General features: G+C 38.6%; 1 long non-coding RNA gene across 1 annotated transcript; it reads left to right on the top strand.

Annotated features, from left to right (window-relative positions):
* Window positions 1-9,295: 9,295 nt before the first annotated feature.
* On the top strand, window positions 9,296-13,295 carry LOC145796754 (uncharacterized). Its single transcript, XR_014337263.1, has 3 exons — window positions 9,296-9,747; window positions 10,183-10,350; window positions 11,532-13,295. It is a non-coding gene; the product is annotated as an uncharacterized LOC145796754 (long non-coding RNA).
* Window positions 13,296-13,959: the final 664 nt, after the last annotated feature.

Raw genomic sequence — 13,959 nt, 5'->3', positions numbered from 1 at the left:
AGGAGGAGGATGAGGGTCAGAGAGGCTCCAAGAGGAGCCAGGATAGTCAGAGTGATGGCAGGAGGCAGAGGGGTTCTAACCCTCACCAGTCTCAGGGTGCAGTCTCTAGATCGACCTTTCCAGTGCCTAGTATAGGCTCGGGGAGAGGCAGTCAGGGAGAATTCACTTGTTACAAGTGTGGCCAGCTGGGTCACAAGGTTTCTGTTTGCCCGCAGAAGGGTGGGGGTCAGAAAGCTGCTTCTTCTTCAGCTAGACCGCCGAGTCAGAGTTTGGGCAGGGGGCAGCTCTTGATTTGTTATCAGTGTGGACAACCTGGGCACATGAAGAGGTTTTGCCCACAGTTGAGTGCCACTTCGGGAGCGTCTGGTTCTAGGCAGACGCAGGGTTTTCAGCCAGCTCAGTCTGTGCAGGCCTCGAGGGCCAATCCGGGAGCTTCGTCATCCCAGTCTGTGCAGCAGTCTTTTGCTCCGAGAGGTGAGCAGGTAGACCAGGGGCCTACGGGACGCGTGTATGCTGTTACCGCGCAGGATTTAGTACCAGCTCCATCAGTAGTGAGAGGTACTTTTTTATTTTGCAACTCGGTTGCTAATGTGTTGATAGACACGGGTGCATCTCATTCTTTTGTATCTGCTGCATTTGCATCTGTTTTGGAATTGGAGTTAGCACAGTTAGCATCTCCTATTTGTGTGGTATCGCCTTTGGGCGGTGAGTTGATTCTGAAACAGGGTGTTAGAGGATGTGATATAGAGGTCGCCGATTATAGGCTTCCTTTTCCGTTTGTTGTCATGCCCATGAAGGGTTTTGATGTTATTTTGGGTATGGACTGGTTATCGTCATACCGGGCTGTTATTGATTGCTACCGCCAGAGGGTTACGTTATGTACCTTGAGCGGGGAGTGGTTCCATTTCTTGGGAGACCGGGTTGGTAGTGTTTTGCCACCGGGGTATGATTCGCGAGGGCGAAGTGAGCTTAGTAGTCTACTTGCTAGCTTTGAGAGTGGTGAGAGTGGTGAGACCCAGCATGTATTGCCGAGGGTGGTTTGTGAGTATTCGGATGTCTTTCCCGAAGATCTTGTTAGTTTGCCACCTCACCGAGAGATAGAGTTCTCTATTGATTTAGTGCCTGGTACGGCGCCGATTTCTATGGCACCTTACCGTTTTGCTCCAGCAGAGTTGGTTGAGTTGAAAGTTCAGCTCCAGGAATTGCTTGATAAGGGCTTTGTTCGCCCTAGTGTTTCACCGTGGGGAGCACCGGCACTCTTTGTTAAAAAGAAAGATGGTGCCTTGAGATTGTGTATAGACTACCGGAAGTTGAATCGGGCTACGGTTAAGAATAAGTACCCTATGCCCCGTATAGATGATTTGTTTGACCAGTTGAAGGGTTCCCGTTGTTTCTCTAAGATAGACTTGAGATCGGGTTACCATCAGTTGAGGGTCAGGGAGGAAGATGTTCCTAAGACGGCATTCCGTACGCGGTATGGCCATTATGAGTTTTTGGTGATGCCATTTGGGCTTACCAATGCACCGGCAGTCTTTATGGACTTGATGAACCGGATTTTCCGGGAGTTCTTAGACCGCTTTGTGGTTGTTTTTGTGGACGATATCCTTATCTATTCGTCATCTAAGGAGGAGCACGAGGAACACTTGAGAGTGGTGCTTGAGTTACTTAGAGCCCATAGGTTGTATGCCAAGTTTGGGAAGTGTGAGTTCTGGCTGGGGGAAGTCAAGTTCTTAGGCCATGTGGTATCCGGGGAAGGGGTGTCTGTTGATACATCCAAGGTTGAGGCAGTGCAAGATTGGGCACAGCCTAAGAGTGTATTTGAGATCCGCAGTTTTCTGGGATTAGCTGGGTATTACCGTCGGTTTGTGAAGGATTTCTCCAGGTTAGCGTCACCGTTGACTAGACTGACTCGGAAGGGAGTCAAGTTTGTGTGGAGTGAGACTTGTGAAAAGTCGTTCCAAGAGCTGAAAGTTAGATTGACCACCGCTCCGGTATTGATTATTCCGGAGAGAGGGTTGGGTTATGCGGTTTATTGTGATGCCTCACGAGAGGGTTTGGGTTGTGTGTTGATGCAAGAGGGGAAAGTGGTAGCTTATGGCTCACGTCAGTTGAAAATACACGAGAAGAATTACCCCACACATGACCTAGAGTTAGCAGCTGTGATCTTTGCCTTGAAAGTCTGGAGGCACTACCTTTATGGTGAGAGGTTCGAGGTATTCTCGGATCATAAGAGTTTGAAGTATCTGTTTACACAGAGAGACTTGAATCTGAGGCAGAGGAGGTGGATGGAATTCATCGAGGATTATGATTTTGAGTTGCATTATCATCCGGGAAAGGCCAATGTTGTGGCCGATGCCCTTAGCAGGAAGACCATTAGTGATGTAGCTCGTATAGCCATCCGGGAATGGGAGATGTTGGGAGCACTTGGCGAGTTTGATTTGCTACTGGGCGAATCTGTCGAGGCTGCGGCCTTGTTTTCTGTTGTTGCGCAGCCTACATTTGTGATTAGAGTGTTAGAGGCACAGAGAGGTGACCTTGAGGTAGAATCCCTCCGAGAGAAGATCTCCAGTGGGAAAGTTGAGAAGGGTTTGACGGTGTATCCCGACCTGAGTGTGAGATACCGAGACCGTTTGTTTGTACCGGAGGCTTGCCGAGAGGAGGTACTCCGAGAGTTTCACCATTCGCGCCTTGCGGTGCATCCGGGAGGTACTAAGATGTATCAGGATTTGGGTCGCCAGTTTTGGTGGCGGGGTATGAAGAGAGATGTGGCTGTTTTCGTATCGAAGTGCCTTACTTGCCAGCAAGTGAAGGCCGAGCATCAGAGGCCAGCGGGTTTGTTGCAACCCTTGCCTATTGCCGAGTGGAAGTGGGAGCATATCACTATGGACTTCGTTGTAGGTCTTCCGAGGACTCAGCGGGGTAGTGATGCTATTTGGGTGGTTGTAGACCGGTTGACTAAGTCGGCGCACTTTATCCCTATGCGCGTGAGAGATTCGGTAGATCATCTTGCCGATTTGTATATTCGGGACGTAGTGAGATTGCACGGGGTCCCAGTGACGATCGTCTCAGATAGAGATCCTCGTTTTACTGCTAGGTTGTGGCAGAGTTTGCAGAGTGCCTTGGGCACTAAGTTGACCTTTAGTACGGCTTATCATCCTCAGACTGACGGGCAGTCCGAGCGTACTATTCAGATCCTCGAGGATATGCTTCGGGGTTGTGTCCTGGACTTCAGTGGGACGTGGGAGAGGCACTTGCCATTGGTAGAGTTTGCCTACAACAACAGTTTTCAGTCTAGCATCGGTATGGCACCGTTTGAGGCCTTGTATGGCCGACCGTGTAGGTCTCCAGTTTGTTGGGCCGAGGTGGGTGATGCACCTTTGTTGGGTCCGGAGTTGGTTAGGGAGACGACGGAGAAAGTTGAGCTTATCCGTAGGAGGCTTGTTACAGCCCAGAGTCGACAAAAGAGTTATGCCGACCATAGGAGGAGGCCTTTGGCGTTTGAGGTAGGTGATCATGTCTTTCTGAAGATATCACCTAGGCGAGGCTTGATGAGGTTTGGGAAGAGTGGAAAGTTATCCCCTCGGTTTATTGGTCCTTTTGAGATCCTTGAGAGGATAGGTGAGGTTGCTTATCGGTTAGCCTTACCGCCGCAGTTGTCCGGAGTGCATGACGTGTTTCATGTGAGTATGCTTCGGAAGTATGAGCCAGATCCATCACATGTGTTGGATTGGACTGATTTAGAGGTAGATGAGGATGCCTCGTATGAGGAGAGACCGGTTCGGGTCTTGGATAGGCGGGATCAGGTCCTGCGTGGTAAGACCATTCCTTTGGTGAAAGTCTTGTGGAAACATCACGGAGTGGAAGAAGCCACTTGGGAACGTGAGTTGGAAGTCCGCGAGAAATATCCGGACTTGTTTATTGATATGTAATCTTGTATTTAAATTTTACATTTTGTTGAACTTAAGAGCTTTTGTATATGTCTTAAGTTGTGAAACATTGAAAATGTTTTAGTTATTGGCAGTATGTTTTGGAACTTGCCTCATATGGAAGTTGAATGTAACATTATAGGTGTTAAGTATATTGTTGGCATTGGAAAGTTAGTGCATAATGTTGATGCATGTTGATAATACATATGTTGTTTACATATTGTGATAAGTCTCTTGTTAAAGGGATGGGATGACCGGTAATGGGTCGAATTGTTGAATGTTAAATTGTAACACTGTTTAAAATGGAGGAAAGCTTGTTTTGCAACTTGTGCTTAATTTCGGGGGCGAAATTCTTTAAGGGGGGGAGGTTATAGCGATCCCGGGTTTACCCTTGTTGTACAGTGATCCGGACATGTGTCCGTGGATGTTGGTAGTTGTTTATTATCTTGTTTACATCCTTTCTTACTTTGTATTTGAGTTATAGGATGTGTTGGGCGGGTTGGTTACAGGTTGGTTGAGTTTAGAAACCAAAACTAGTTGCCCAGATTTTTGGCCTGTCCGCTCGAGCGGAGGTGTTGGCGCTCGAGCGGGGAATACATCCATCCAGTATCTTGTTGTGCAGTGTTGTGAGCTCGAGCGTAGGGTTGGGAGCTCGAGCGGAGGCCTGGTTCTGCAAATGTGCTGAGCGAGTGCATTCTGCGCTCGAGCGGGAGGTTGGCCGCTCGAGCGGAAGTCTGTGAGTGGCCGCTCGAGCGGGGTGTTTTACGCTCGAGCGGAGACCTGGGTTAAAGTCCCGAATTTGTGACTCTTTAAATCACTTTTTCACTTTCTCTTCTCTCTCTTACTTTTCCAAAATCACCATTGTTGAGCCTCTCACTCTAGATACTACCTTCTCTCTAGGTTTTGATCTAGTAAGAGTGATTTACTCACCTTTGGCCTTTACAAAAAAGTTGTTGATCGTCGAGGGCTTCATTTTAATCTGAAAATCTCGGGTTTTGGAGCACGTTGGGTTTTGTCGTCTTCTCCTTTGGGACTCCGAATTTGAGGTAGGGATATCCTACTCCTCTCTATGGGTTTTGTCTTTAAATTTTGGTATTTTGAGATGTTGGGCTTGGTTTGGTAATTTTGTGAAAGTTTGGGGCTTTTGTGTAATTTTACAAAAGTTGGGGTTTTATTCATAATAAACCTAGATGCATGTTTAGCATGAAAAAAAATGGAATGATTGCTGAATCATTGAAGAAAATGGGACCTAAGGGTTGAAATGGTAATTATGGAAAATGGTCTAATTGCATTGTTTAATTAATTGGGATAATTAATTGATGAAAAATGAGGAAATGAAATGTTGATTGAATATCCATTTGTGCATTTATTTTCTGTTTTAGAAATAACTGCTTTGGGCTATCGGTGGAGGATAGTCGTGATTGTTGTAGACAATGTATGTTGATTAGGCAAACTGAAACTAATCAATGGAATGTGTTATGGAACTTGACAGTTGCTAGAATACATTAATTGTTTGTATTGTGTGATTGTATATAGAACCAATGTGTTTATATACGTTATGTGTAGAGGAGGAGATAGGGGATGTACTCCGCGGTTTAGGGGAAGATAGGGGATGGACCTCTAAACCGGATAGGTATTTGGAGGAGATAGGGGATGTACTCCGTAGACAGAGCTCATATGCTTGTCTAGAGAAGTGAAGATAGAGCTCATATGCTTATCTTTGTGAAGTGAAGTGTGGATACAGCTTGTATGCTTATCTGTGGATATTGTTGATATACATATCTGTTGTAGAGTGTGGATACAGCTTGTATGCTTATCTGTAGATATTGTTGGTATACATATCTGTTGAGAATGTGGATATAGCTTTTATGCTTATCTGAATGTGAGATATAGTTTTTATACATATCTGTGGAAATGATGATAGAGCTAGCATGCTTATCTGTGAAAAAGGGAAAATGAAAAGTAATTGGGACTTGTAAGTCGTCGACATAAATATGTAATTTATGTGATTGAATCAGTGTTGACCAACTATCAATTGCTAATGTTTTAGTCATTGTCCATGGTTGGTTTAGTGTATTTCTACTGGGCTGTGGCTCACCCTATATGGGAATATCATTTTCAGGTACAGGAAGCATGCCACCTCCAAGGACGTAGCTGGGAGGCTAGTGGCGGGCATAGTTTTGTCGTTTTACTTTTGATGTATTACATGTAATTTCAAGCCAAGGGCTTAATGTGTAAACGAGTTAGAACTCTTTGTTGTAACCAAGTGTTAACTTGGAAAGCTGTAAGCCCGTAGGGCATTTTGTTATGAGGTTAACATGTAATACTTATGTCTTATCTGATGGGTTTATTGTTATTATTTTGAGGGCGTTACAGTGGTCTTACTCTTTTGATATAACATTTCTCTTTTCATTCGTTTTTTCATCTTCCTGTCTCTTTGTCTCTATCTCTCTCTTTTCTCTTTATCTCTTTCACTCATCACTCTTCTTTCTCTGTTTGTCTGTTTCTCTCTCTCTCATTTTCTCTCTCTCTCTCTCTCTCTTCTCTACCACTGTTGTCACTCCACCTCTACAACTATCATTACTACCACCATCGCTACTACTCCACTACTACTACCATTACCTCTCCTCCACCACCGCTACTCTATCTCCTCTACCACTACCACAACTTCACCATTTATCTCCTTCACCATCACTACCACCGCCACTATTACCTCTTATCCACCACCTTCACCACTACTGTCACCTCCTATCCTCTACCACAAAAAATTAGTTCTTGATTTTTAGTAACAAAAAAAAAAATGGGTCAAAAAAAAATATTTTTCATTGACCACAAAAAATTAACTTTATTTTAATAGAAAATATTATCCCTACTTCTACCAAATTAAAAATAAATAAATTATTCATTAAAATAAATATGAAACAAATAAATTTTCAACCTTACTAAATGAAAAAAAAAATCATTAACTATAAAAAAAAATTATTTTAATAAAAAATAATTTCCTTTGGCAACGGCATTCTCCGTTGCGAAAAAAAAAATCGCTTTATTATTTAAATATTCATTTGTAATGAAAATAAAAAAAAATAAAAAAAATTCTAAAAAATTTCCATTCCTCCTCTCCTCTTTTCCATTCTCGCTCGGGTTCCCCCCACCCCCAAACCCAAAATCCCCAATCTCAAAAATCCCTAATCTCCCCCTACCCCTCATTTTTTCCATTCCTGCTCGGGTTTCCCCCCACCCCAAACCCAAAATCCCCAATCTCTTGAACCAAAATCCCCAATCTCAAAATCCCTAATCTCTTCTTTCGTCTCTCTCTCTCTCTCTCTCCGTCTCAATTTGTTTCAGATGCTGATTCGGATGATTCACGGTCGAGGAGGAAAAGGAAGAGTAGGAGTTCTAGGCGTAGAAGTAGGAAATCGGAATCAGTCGGTGATAGTGAATCGGATGAGTTGAGTGACCAATGCCATTGCCTAGGGCAGGAGGACATATTAGCTATGGAGGGGCACTCAGGCCTGGTGAAGGTGATGCCATTGCTCAGTACGTTCAACAAGGAAAGCGTATCCCACGGAGAGGTGAAGTCGGTCTTTCAGCTGAGGAGATTCAGAAATTTGAGAGCCTTGGGTATGTGATGAAATCGATGGGTTGATTCTTCATCTTCTTCAAATTTTTTTGCAGATTTCTACAAGTTTGAAGGAATCAATTGGTTGATTCACTCTCTATCAAGGTATTTCTGGGCCCTACAAGCTATATTGAGTTTTTAACAAAAAATGTAGCAATTTTGAAAAAAAAAATAAAAAAATAAAAATGACGTCGTCTTACTCTTTTGAACATTTCTCTTTTCATCAATTTTTTCATCTTCTATCTCTCTGTCTATGTCTCTACTCTCTCTCTCTCTTTCTCACTCATCACTCTTCTTTGTCTGTCTGTCTCTTTCTTTCTCTCTATGTCTCTGTCTCTGTCTCCGTCTCTGTCTCTCTTCTCTTTCTCTCTCTCACTTATCACTCTTCTCTGTCTGTCTGTCTGTCTCTCTCTCTCTCTATGTCTCTCGTCCATCTTTCTTCTCTTTATCTCTCTCATCTCTCTTCTCTCTTTCTTCTCTTTATCTCTTTCACTCTCCCGCTCATCTCTCTCCGTCTCTCTCTCGTTTATCTCTTTTCGCTCTTTTCTCTCTCTCTCTCTTTGTCTATATCTTTTCATCCATTTTTTCATCTTCATCTTCATCTCTCTCTTCTCTTTCTCTCTCTTACTCATCACTCTTCTCTCTCTCTGTCTGTTTGTCTATTTCTCTCTCTCTCTCTCTCTCTGTGTCTTTCACTCCTATATCTTCTGTCATATCTTTTCTCTCTCTGTCTCTTTCATTCATCTTTCTTCTTTTTATCTCTCTCGTCCATCTCTCTTCTCTCTATCTCTCTCATCTCTCATCTTTCTCCCTTTCTCTCTCGTTCATCTCTCTTCTCTTTATGTCTCTCTCGCTCATCTCTTTTCTCTCTATCTCTCTCTGTCTCTCTCGTCCATCTTTCTTCTCCCTCTGTCTCTTTTCTGTCTCTCACTATCTATTTCTTTCTTTCTTTTTTTTCTCTCTCTCTCTCCCACTATGTTTGCGTTGCTCACTCTCTCCCTCCCGTCTTCTCAATTTACTGATGAGTTTGTTTGGTGATGAGTTTTCAAAATAGTTTTCAAAACTTAATTCAACCTATAATTGATAATCAAACACACAACTCATAACTCGATATTTGTATTTTTGATCAACAGTCATAACCAAACTATTTTTAAAATACTCAAATAAAAAAATATTTTTTTTTCAATTAATTGTTTTTAAGTAATTTTTTTGAATATTTTTTTTTTCAAATCATTTTTTTTTCAAACAACTTCTATGTCAATTATTTTCTGTCAATTAATTTTTTTGTCAAATCATTTTTTTATGTTAGTTTTTAAATAGAAATTTAAAATTTTGACTAACAAATTTTTTTTTAATTATTTTTGTTTTCAAATAATTTTTTTTCCAAATAATTTTTTTAATTAATTTTTTCCAATCATTTTTTTTTTTCAATTATAATGTGTATGATCTCATTGTCATGAATAATAATAAAAATAAATAAAAATATTTTAAGCCTAGACAAATATGTTTTTTTGTTTATGTTTTAATTTTTTTTTTTAATATTTTGTTCAAACCAAATACATGTGTAATTTATATTTTTTTAAAAAATAAACAGAAATTAATTTATAAAAATTTTATAAACATAAACTAAAAAGGTAAACGTTATCGAAAGCTCCCTCAAATTTTCATTTGTGACCAGAAAAACCAAGGCGCCAAAATGAAAATTAATAAGCGCCAAATTAGAAGATAAGAAATTTTCAACACCTAAAAAGTTAAAATATTAGAATAGGAAAACCCTCTCTCTTTCTCCCAATCGCCAATCTTTGCACCAATCTTTGCACTAGTTTCTAGGGTTCCAATCTCCACACTCATAGTTGCGCACACACAAATGGAGCATCAGTTTTCACAGATTAGACACGGCCTTTAATCGATCTCAGCCTCGGCTTGGAATCTAAAGAGAGAAAGTATGGTGGAGGATGGATCGGAGAGAGAGAACGGGAGGCTATCGACAATGGATTCGATTGAATCTCGATCGGTATTTCAGGACGAGGACAAGTCAGAGATCGAGGACGAGGAGGATGATGAAGATTTGACACCTCGAATAGGCATGGATTCGGACGACGATGATAATTCCGAGCAAAGACTCATTTGGCAGGCCCTCGGATCGATTCCTTTGATGTCAAAGCACTTAAGGTCTCCGAAGCACAACGGAACGACTTTGAGGTACAAATTTTTCTTTATTAGCAATTTTTTTCTGATACTTCACCGAAGTTCATAGCACGTTATGGTAGGATTGCTGATTGCACATCTACTAATTAAATGTCTGGTTGGGTCTCATAGTTACCGTGCAAAACTGTCTAATTTTTTCCTTGAACTTCATTGTCTGTTTATCATGTTCCGCAGATACGCATGCACCATTTCAAATATGTAATTACTAATTGAGACTCTAGACTAGGTTCTTACTTCATTGTTTAGGAAATCTGGCTAGTAATGGAGCCTATCAAGTAGATTTTTTTAGCTATTTATATTGTGAACAATATTTTTAGGTCAGTTTTTGGAGTTTTTTTTTTTAATAAAATTTTATTCAAAATTTTTCTTCTCAGGCAATTGAAGTTTTTATTTTTATTTAAATTTTTCTTTGTGTTGGTGATAAGCTAGGCAATTGAAGATGATCCCAAATACTGGGAAATGTCATAGCCAGGGAAGTTCATTCAAAGAGAGAAGAGTGGGAAATTGATTTAGCTAAATTGGATATAAGAAATGCCATAGCTCATGGGACATATGGTACCGTGTACCGGGGGACTTATGATGGCCAGGATGTTGCAGGTGATTCAACAATTACCTATGCTTCATTCTGTTTAGTCAATCTGGAATTAATTTCATTATCATCAGATTAAAAGATATGTTAAATTCACAATCTGTACTCTAGCTACTTAATGCTTATTTTCTTCGTAATTTCTTGAATTAGTCTACGTTTTTTGTTGGTTTCTTTTTAGTAGGATCATTGAGTTGATAATTTCATTCTCCATGATTGCAATTTTTATTTGGTTTTTTCTCCCCCTGCTTTTCTTTAATGATTTCCATGTGAAAACATTATTTTGTAATGGGTCAAATGATACTTGATTTTTTTTTGTTTGTTTGAATAGTAATGATATTGTATATTTTTTTCTTCTTTGAATAGCAATCAAAATGGAACATAATAAGAAATTGCCCTCCTTACTTCGTTAGAGGTTTTGTCTAGAATGTGTTCTCCTACATTCCCCTCAATCCTTTTCTTTTAATGCTAGATTAGCCATTCAATTAAAAGGGTGTTCAGATTTATCTATCTTTTTTTTTATATAAATATGACATTTCAATATTTTATGCTTTGTGATCTAAAATATATGAACACTACTACTAGAAAATGTTAGAGGGAGTTCAATCTTTTGAATGCATAACTATGATAACATTGCTTATCTATTGCTCTACTTACACTCGGTTCCTGTTTCGATAAAAGGATTTCAAATGAAGCATTTGAGGTTATTAAACTTTATAAAAATCAATGAGAGATTGACCAACTAAATGGAAGATAAAATAGAGCAAGAAGACAAATATTTTGCCATTATAATCATTAGCATGAAGGATTTCAAATAACTAATTTGATATTGTCATTTCAAATCCATCATAATAAAGCTCTCAAATTCAATCTTGAAATCCATATCTAAGTTCAAGTTACGATTATTTTTAGTTACACCATATTGAATATGTCTAATGATTAGTTTTACATCATCTTTATGTAGACGTATCTATAACATATGTTTATACTTATGTTCATGCTTGTTAGGTATATATAATCTATTATAATTTTTTTTATGTGTATGTAATCTGTTGTAAATACCAATGTACTGTTGATTATCAACATGTTTAATTCTTTTAGATTTAACCTTGAAATTGCATTTATCTAGTTAATATCACACATTTTTGTTTATATCAATATTCTCACAACTATATCTTTCATAATATAATAGTGAAGGCATTGGATTGGGGTGAGGATGGTATTGCCACAGCTGCTAAAACTGCTGCTCTTTGGGCATCGTTTCGGCAAGAGGTGGCTGTTTGGCTTAAACTTGACCATCCAAATGTTACAAAGGTAAAGCTTTTTCTTTTTTCTTCATCTTCTCTTCCTCCTCATCTTTTTGTAACATGCATGCGAAGCCTGGTGGATCCAGCTAGAGACCTTTCACAGTTTGATGATTTGAGTACTGTTTTCCTACTTCTCTCAAGGACCATTTATAACTCTTGCCTCATAAGTAGTGATTTGTACCATGATATGTATTGTTGTTCTGTGATTAGAGATAAGTTCATGATTGCAACAATTTCTTATTTTTAAGAAGCATTGACACTTCTAAGAACTTGTTGACCCTCATTCAAATGTGTCTTATTACTTCTTTTAATTTTTTAGACTAGGAAATATTTCAGCAAGGTCGTGAATATGTTAAATTTAAGGTTGGTTTGCATCTCTCTTCCTAAAAAAAATTCTAAACCTAAGTTAGTGAAAGCGCATATGTCAATCACTGCTTGATGTTTCTTTTCATAGAAGAGATGAACTAAGGCATAAAGCAGGATCTTCCTCTTGCTTTTCTATGGATCTTTGTTTCATCAGCCTTTTCTTTTTTCTCTTTTATTTTTTGTTGCTTGTGGAATCGATTATACAATTATCATGTGGTCTTGTTCATTTTTGGGTAAAAGAATTGCTCCTGCTTTTTATATAGATCTTTTTCCTAAATTTTTTTAATGTTCCTTTTTATTTTCCATTTTTTCGGGGCGGAATTTCTTGTAGCTTAATGTTTATTTTCTCTTTCTGATTTTCAAGAGTCGATCGTCATATTAAAACCACGACTAGAATTGCAAAGAATCTTTTTTTTTTAAAAGGTAAAGCTTTCTTTCTTGTCAATTCTTTCTTTTAATTTTCATTTGCTTTTAATGTTTTGGTTCTTACACTTTGAATTTACGTGTTAGTTCAGAATGCACTAATGTTTTTGTGTCCTCAATCATCACCAGACTTCTACCATCACATGAACACTTAGAAATGCCTTGGATATGAAAAGGAGGGATCAAAAGAGAGTAGCTTGACATTTTAGAATCTCAAAAGAATTCCAACTCTACAGTGGTATAAAGAACAAATTTCTTAGGTAAATATGATAAAAGAGGGAAAGATAGTCAGTACTTAGCAAACAAATTTTGTGGTGGAATAATAAGAGGCAAAATAGTTATCTTCATCTCATAGTTTACCAAGATTGTTCACTTGACTTTTGACCATTTTTCAATTAATACTCTTGCTTTGAATATATTTGTGAGATGTTAATTTAAAAACAACTGGATCAAGTATGGTTCTACTCACCTTTGACTTTGAAACACCATCTCCATAAGTGGTTGAACTATGATGATTACTCACAAAACTAGACTTATATAGTAGTTGATTTTTTTATGTTTTTTTGTAATTAAAATATTAACACATAATTATATTGTCATTAATTATTTTTATTTTTTGTTTTCAAATATTTCCCGAGTAGTAGTTTGCTTCTTGTGGAATACAGGCGTGTGAAGATTGCGATTTACTTTTATTTTTGTTATCCACAGAAGAATTGAGGGAAACTTTTGTTTTTGATTGACGTTATTTTGAATTGTGAACAACATTATGTATTTAAACATTGTGTATGCATTATGCAATATTTTGTAGTGGGATAATTTTGCTAATGTTTTTGTAATGAATGAATGCAAAAATATTTTTATTATGGATGAATTGTTATTTTTATACTGAAATTTTTATATTATTATGTAACTGTTGGTTTCTTTTTCAATTATTTTTCATTTAATATAGGTAATTTTCATATTTTTAATAATTTTATTGCAGTAGTAGTAGTTTTTTTTTTTTTTTTTTTTTTTTTGAGACGGCACCACATTGCCGTCGCAAATGATATTGGCAGAATTGAGATAAAAGCCTATTGCGACGGTATTCTTAGCCATCGCAAATACTCTTTTAGCGACGGTAGGTATCCCGTCGCAATAAAAATTCTTTAGCGACGGCATTTTTTCCCGTCGCAAATAACTCCTTTAGCGACGGCAAAATAGTGTCGTCTCAAAAAATCTTGGATTGTTTCATATTAATGGCGACGGAAAAATCCCGTCACAAAAAGGCAACTTTGCCATCGCAAAAAAAAGGTGACGGTAACGTGCCGTCGCTAAAAACTTTTTGCAACCCCCTTTGTTGCGACCCCCCACTTGCCGTCGCTAAAAGTCATCTGCCGTCGCAAAAAATCTTTTGAGACAGCATTTTAAGTATTTGCGACGGCATTTTACCGTCGCAAAAAGTCAAATTTTTTGTAGTGAGAGTATAAGATTTATAATTTTGTGTTTGGTTTGGAATATATTAAATAAGTACATATTTTATCTTTT

This window comes from Camellia sinensis, chromosome 8 (genome assembly GCF_055761805.1).
Source record: "Camellia sinensis isolate YWXY chromosome 8, ASM5576180v1, whole genome shotgun sequence".
NCBI lineage: Eukaryota > Viridiplantae > Streptophyta > Magnoliopsida > Ericales > Theaceae > Camellia > Camellia sinensis.
This window is presented reverse-complemented; position numbering and strand designations above follow the sequence as displayed.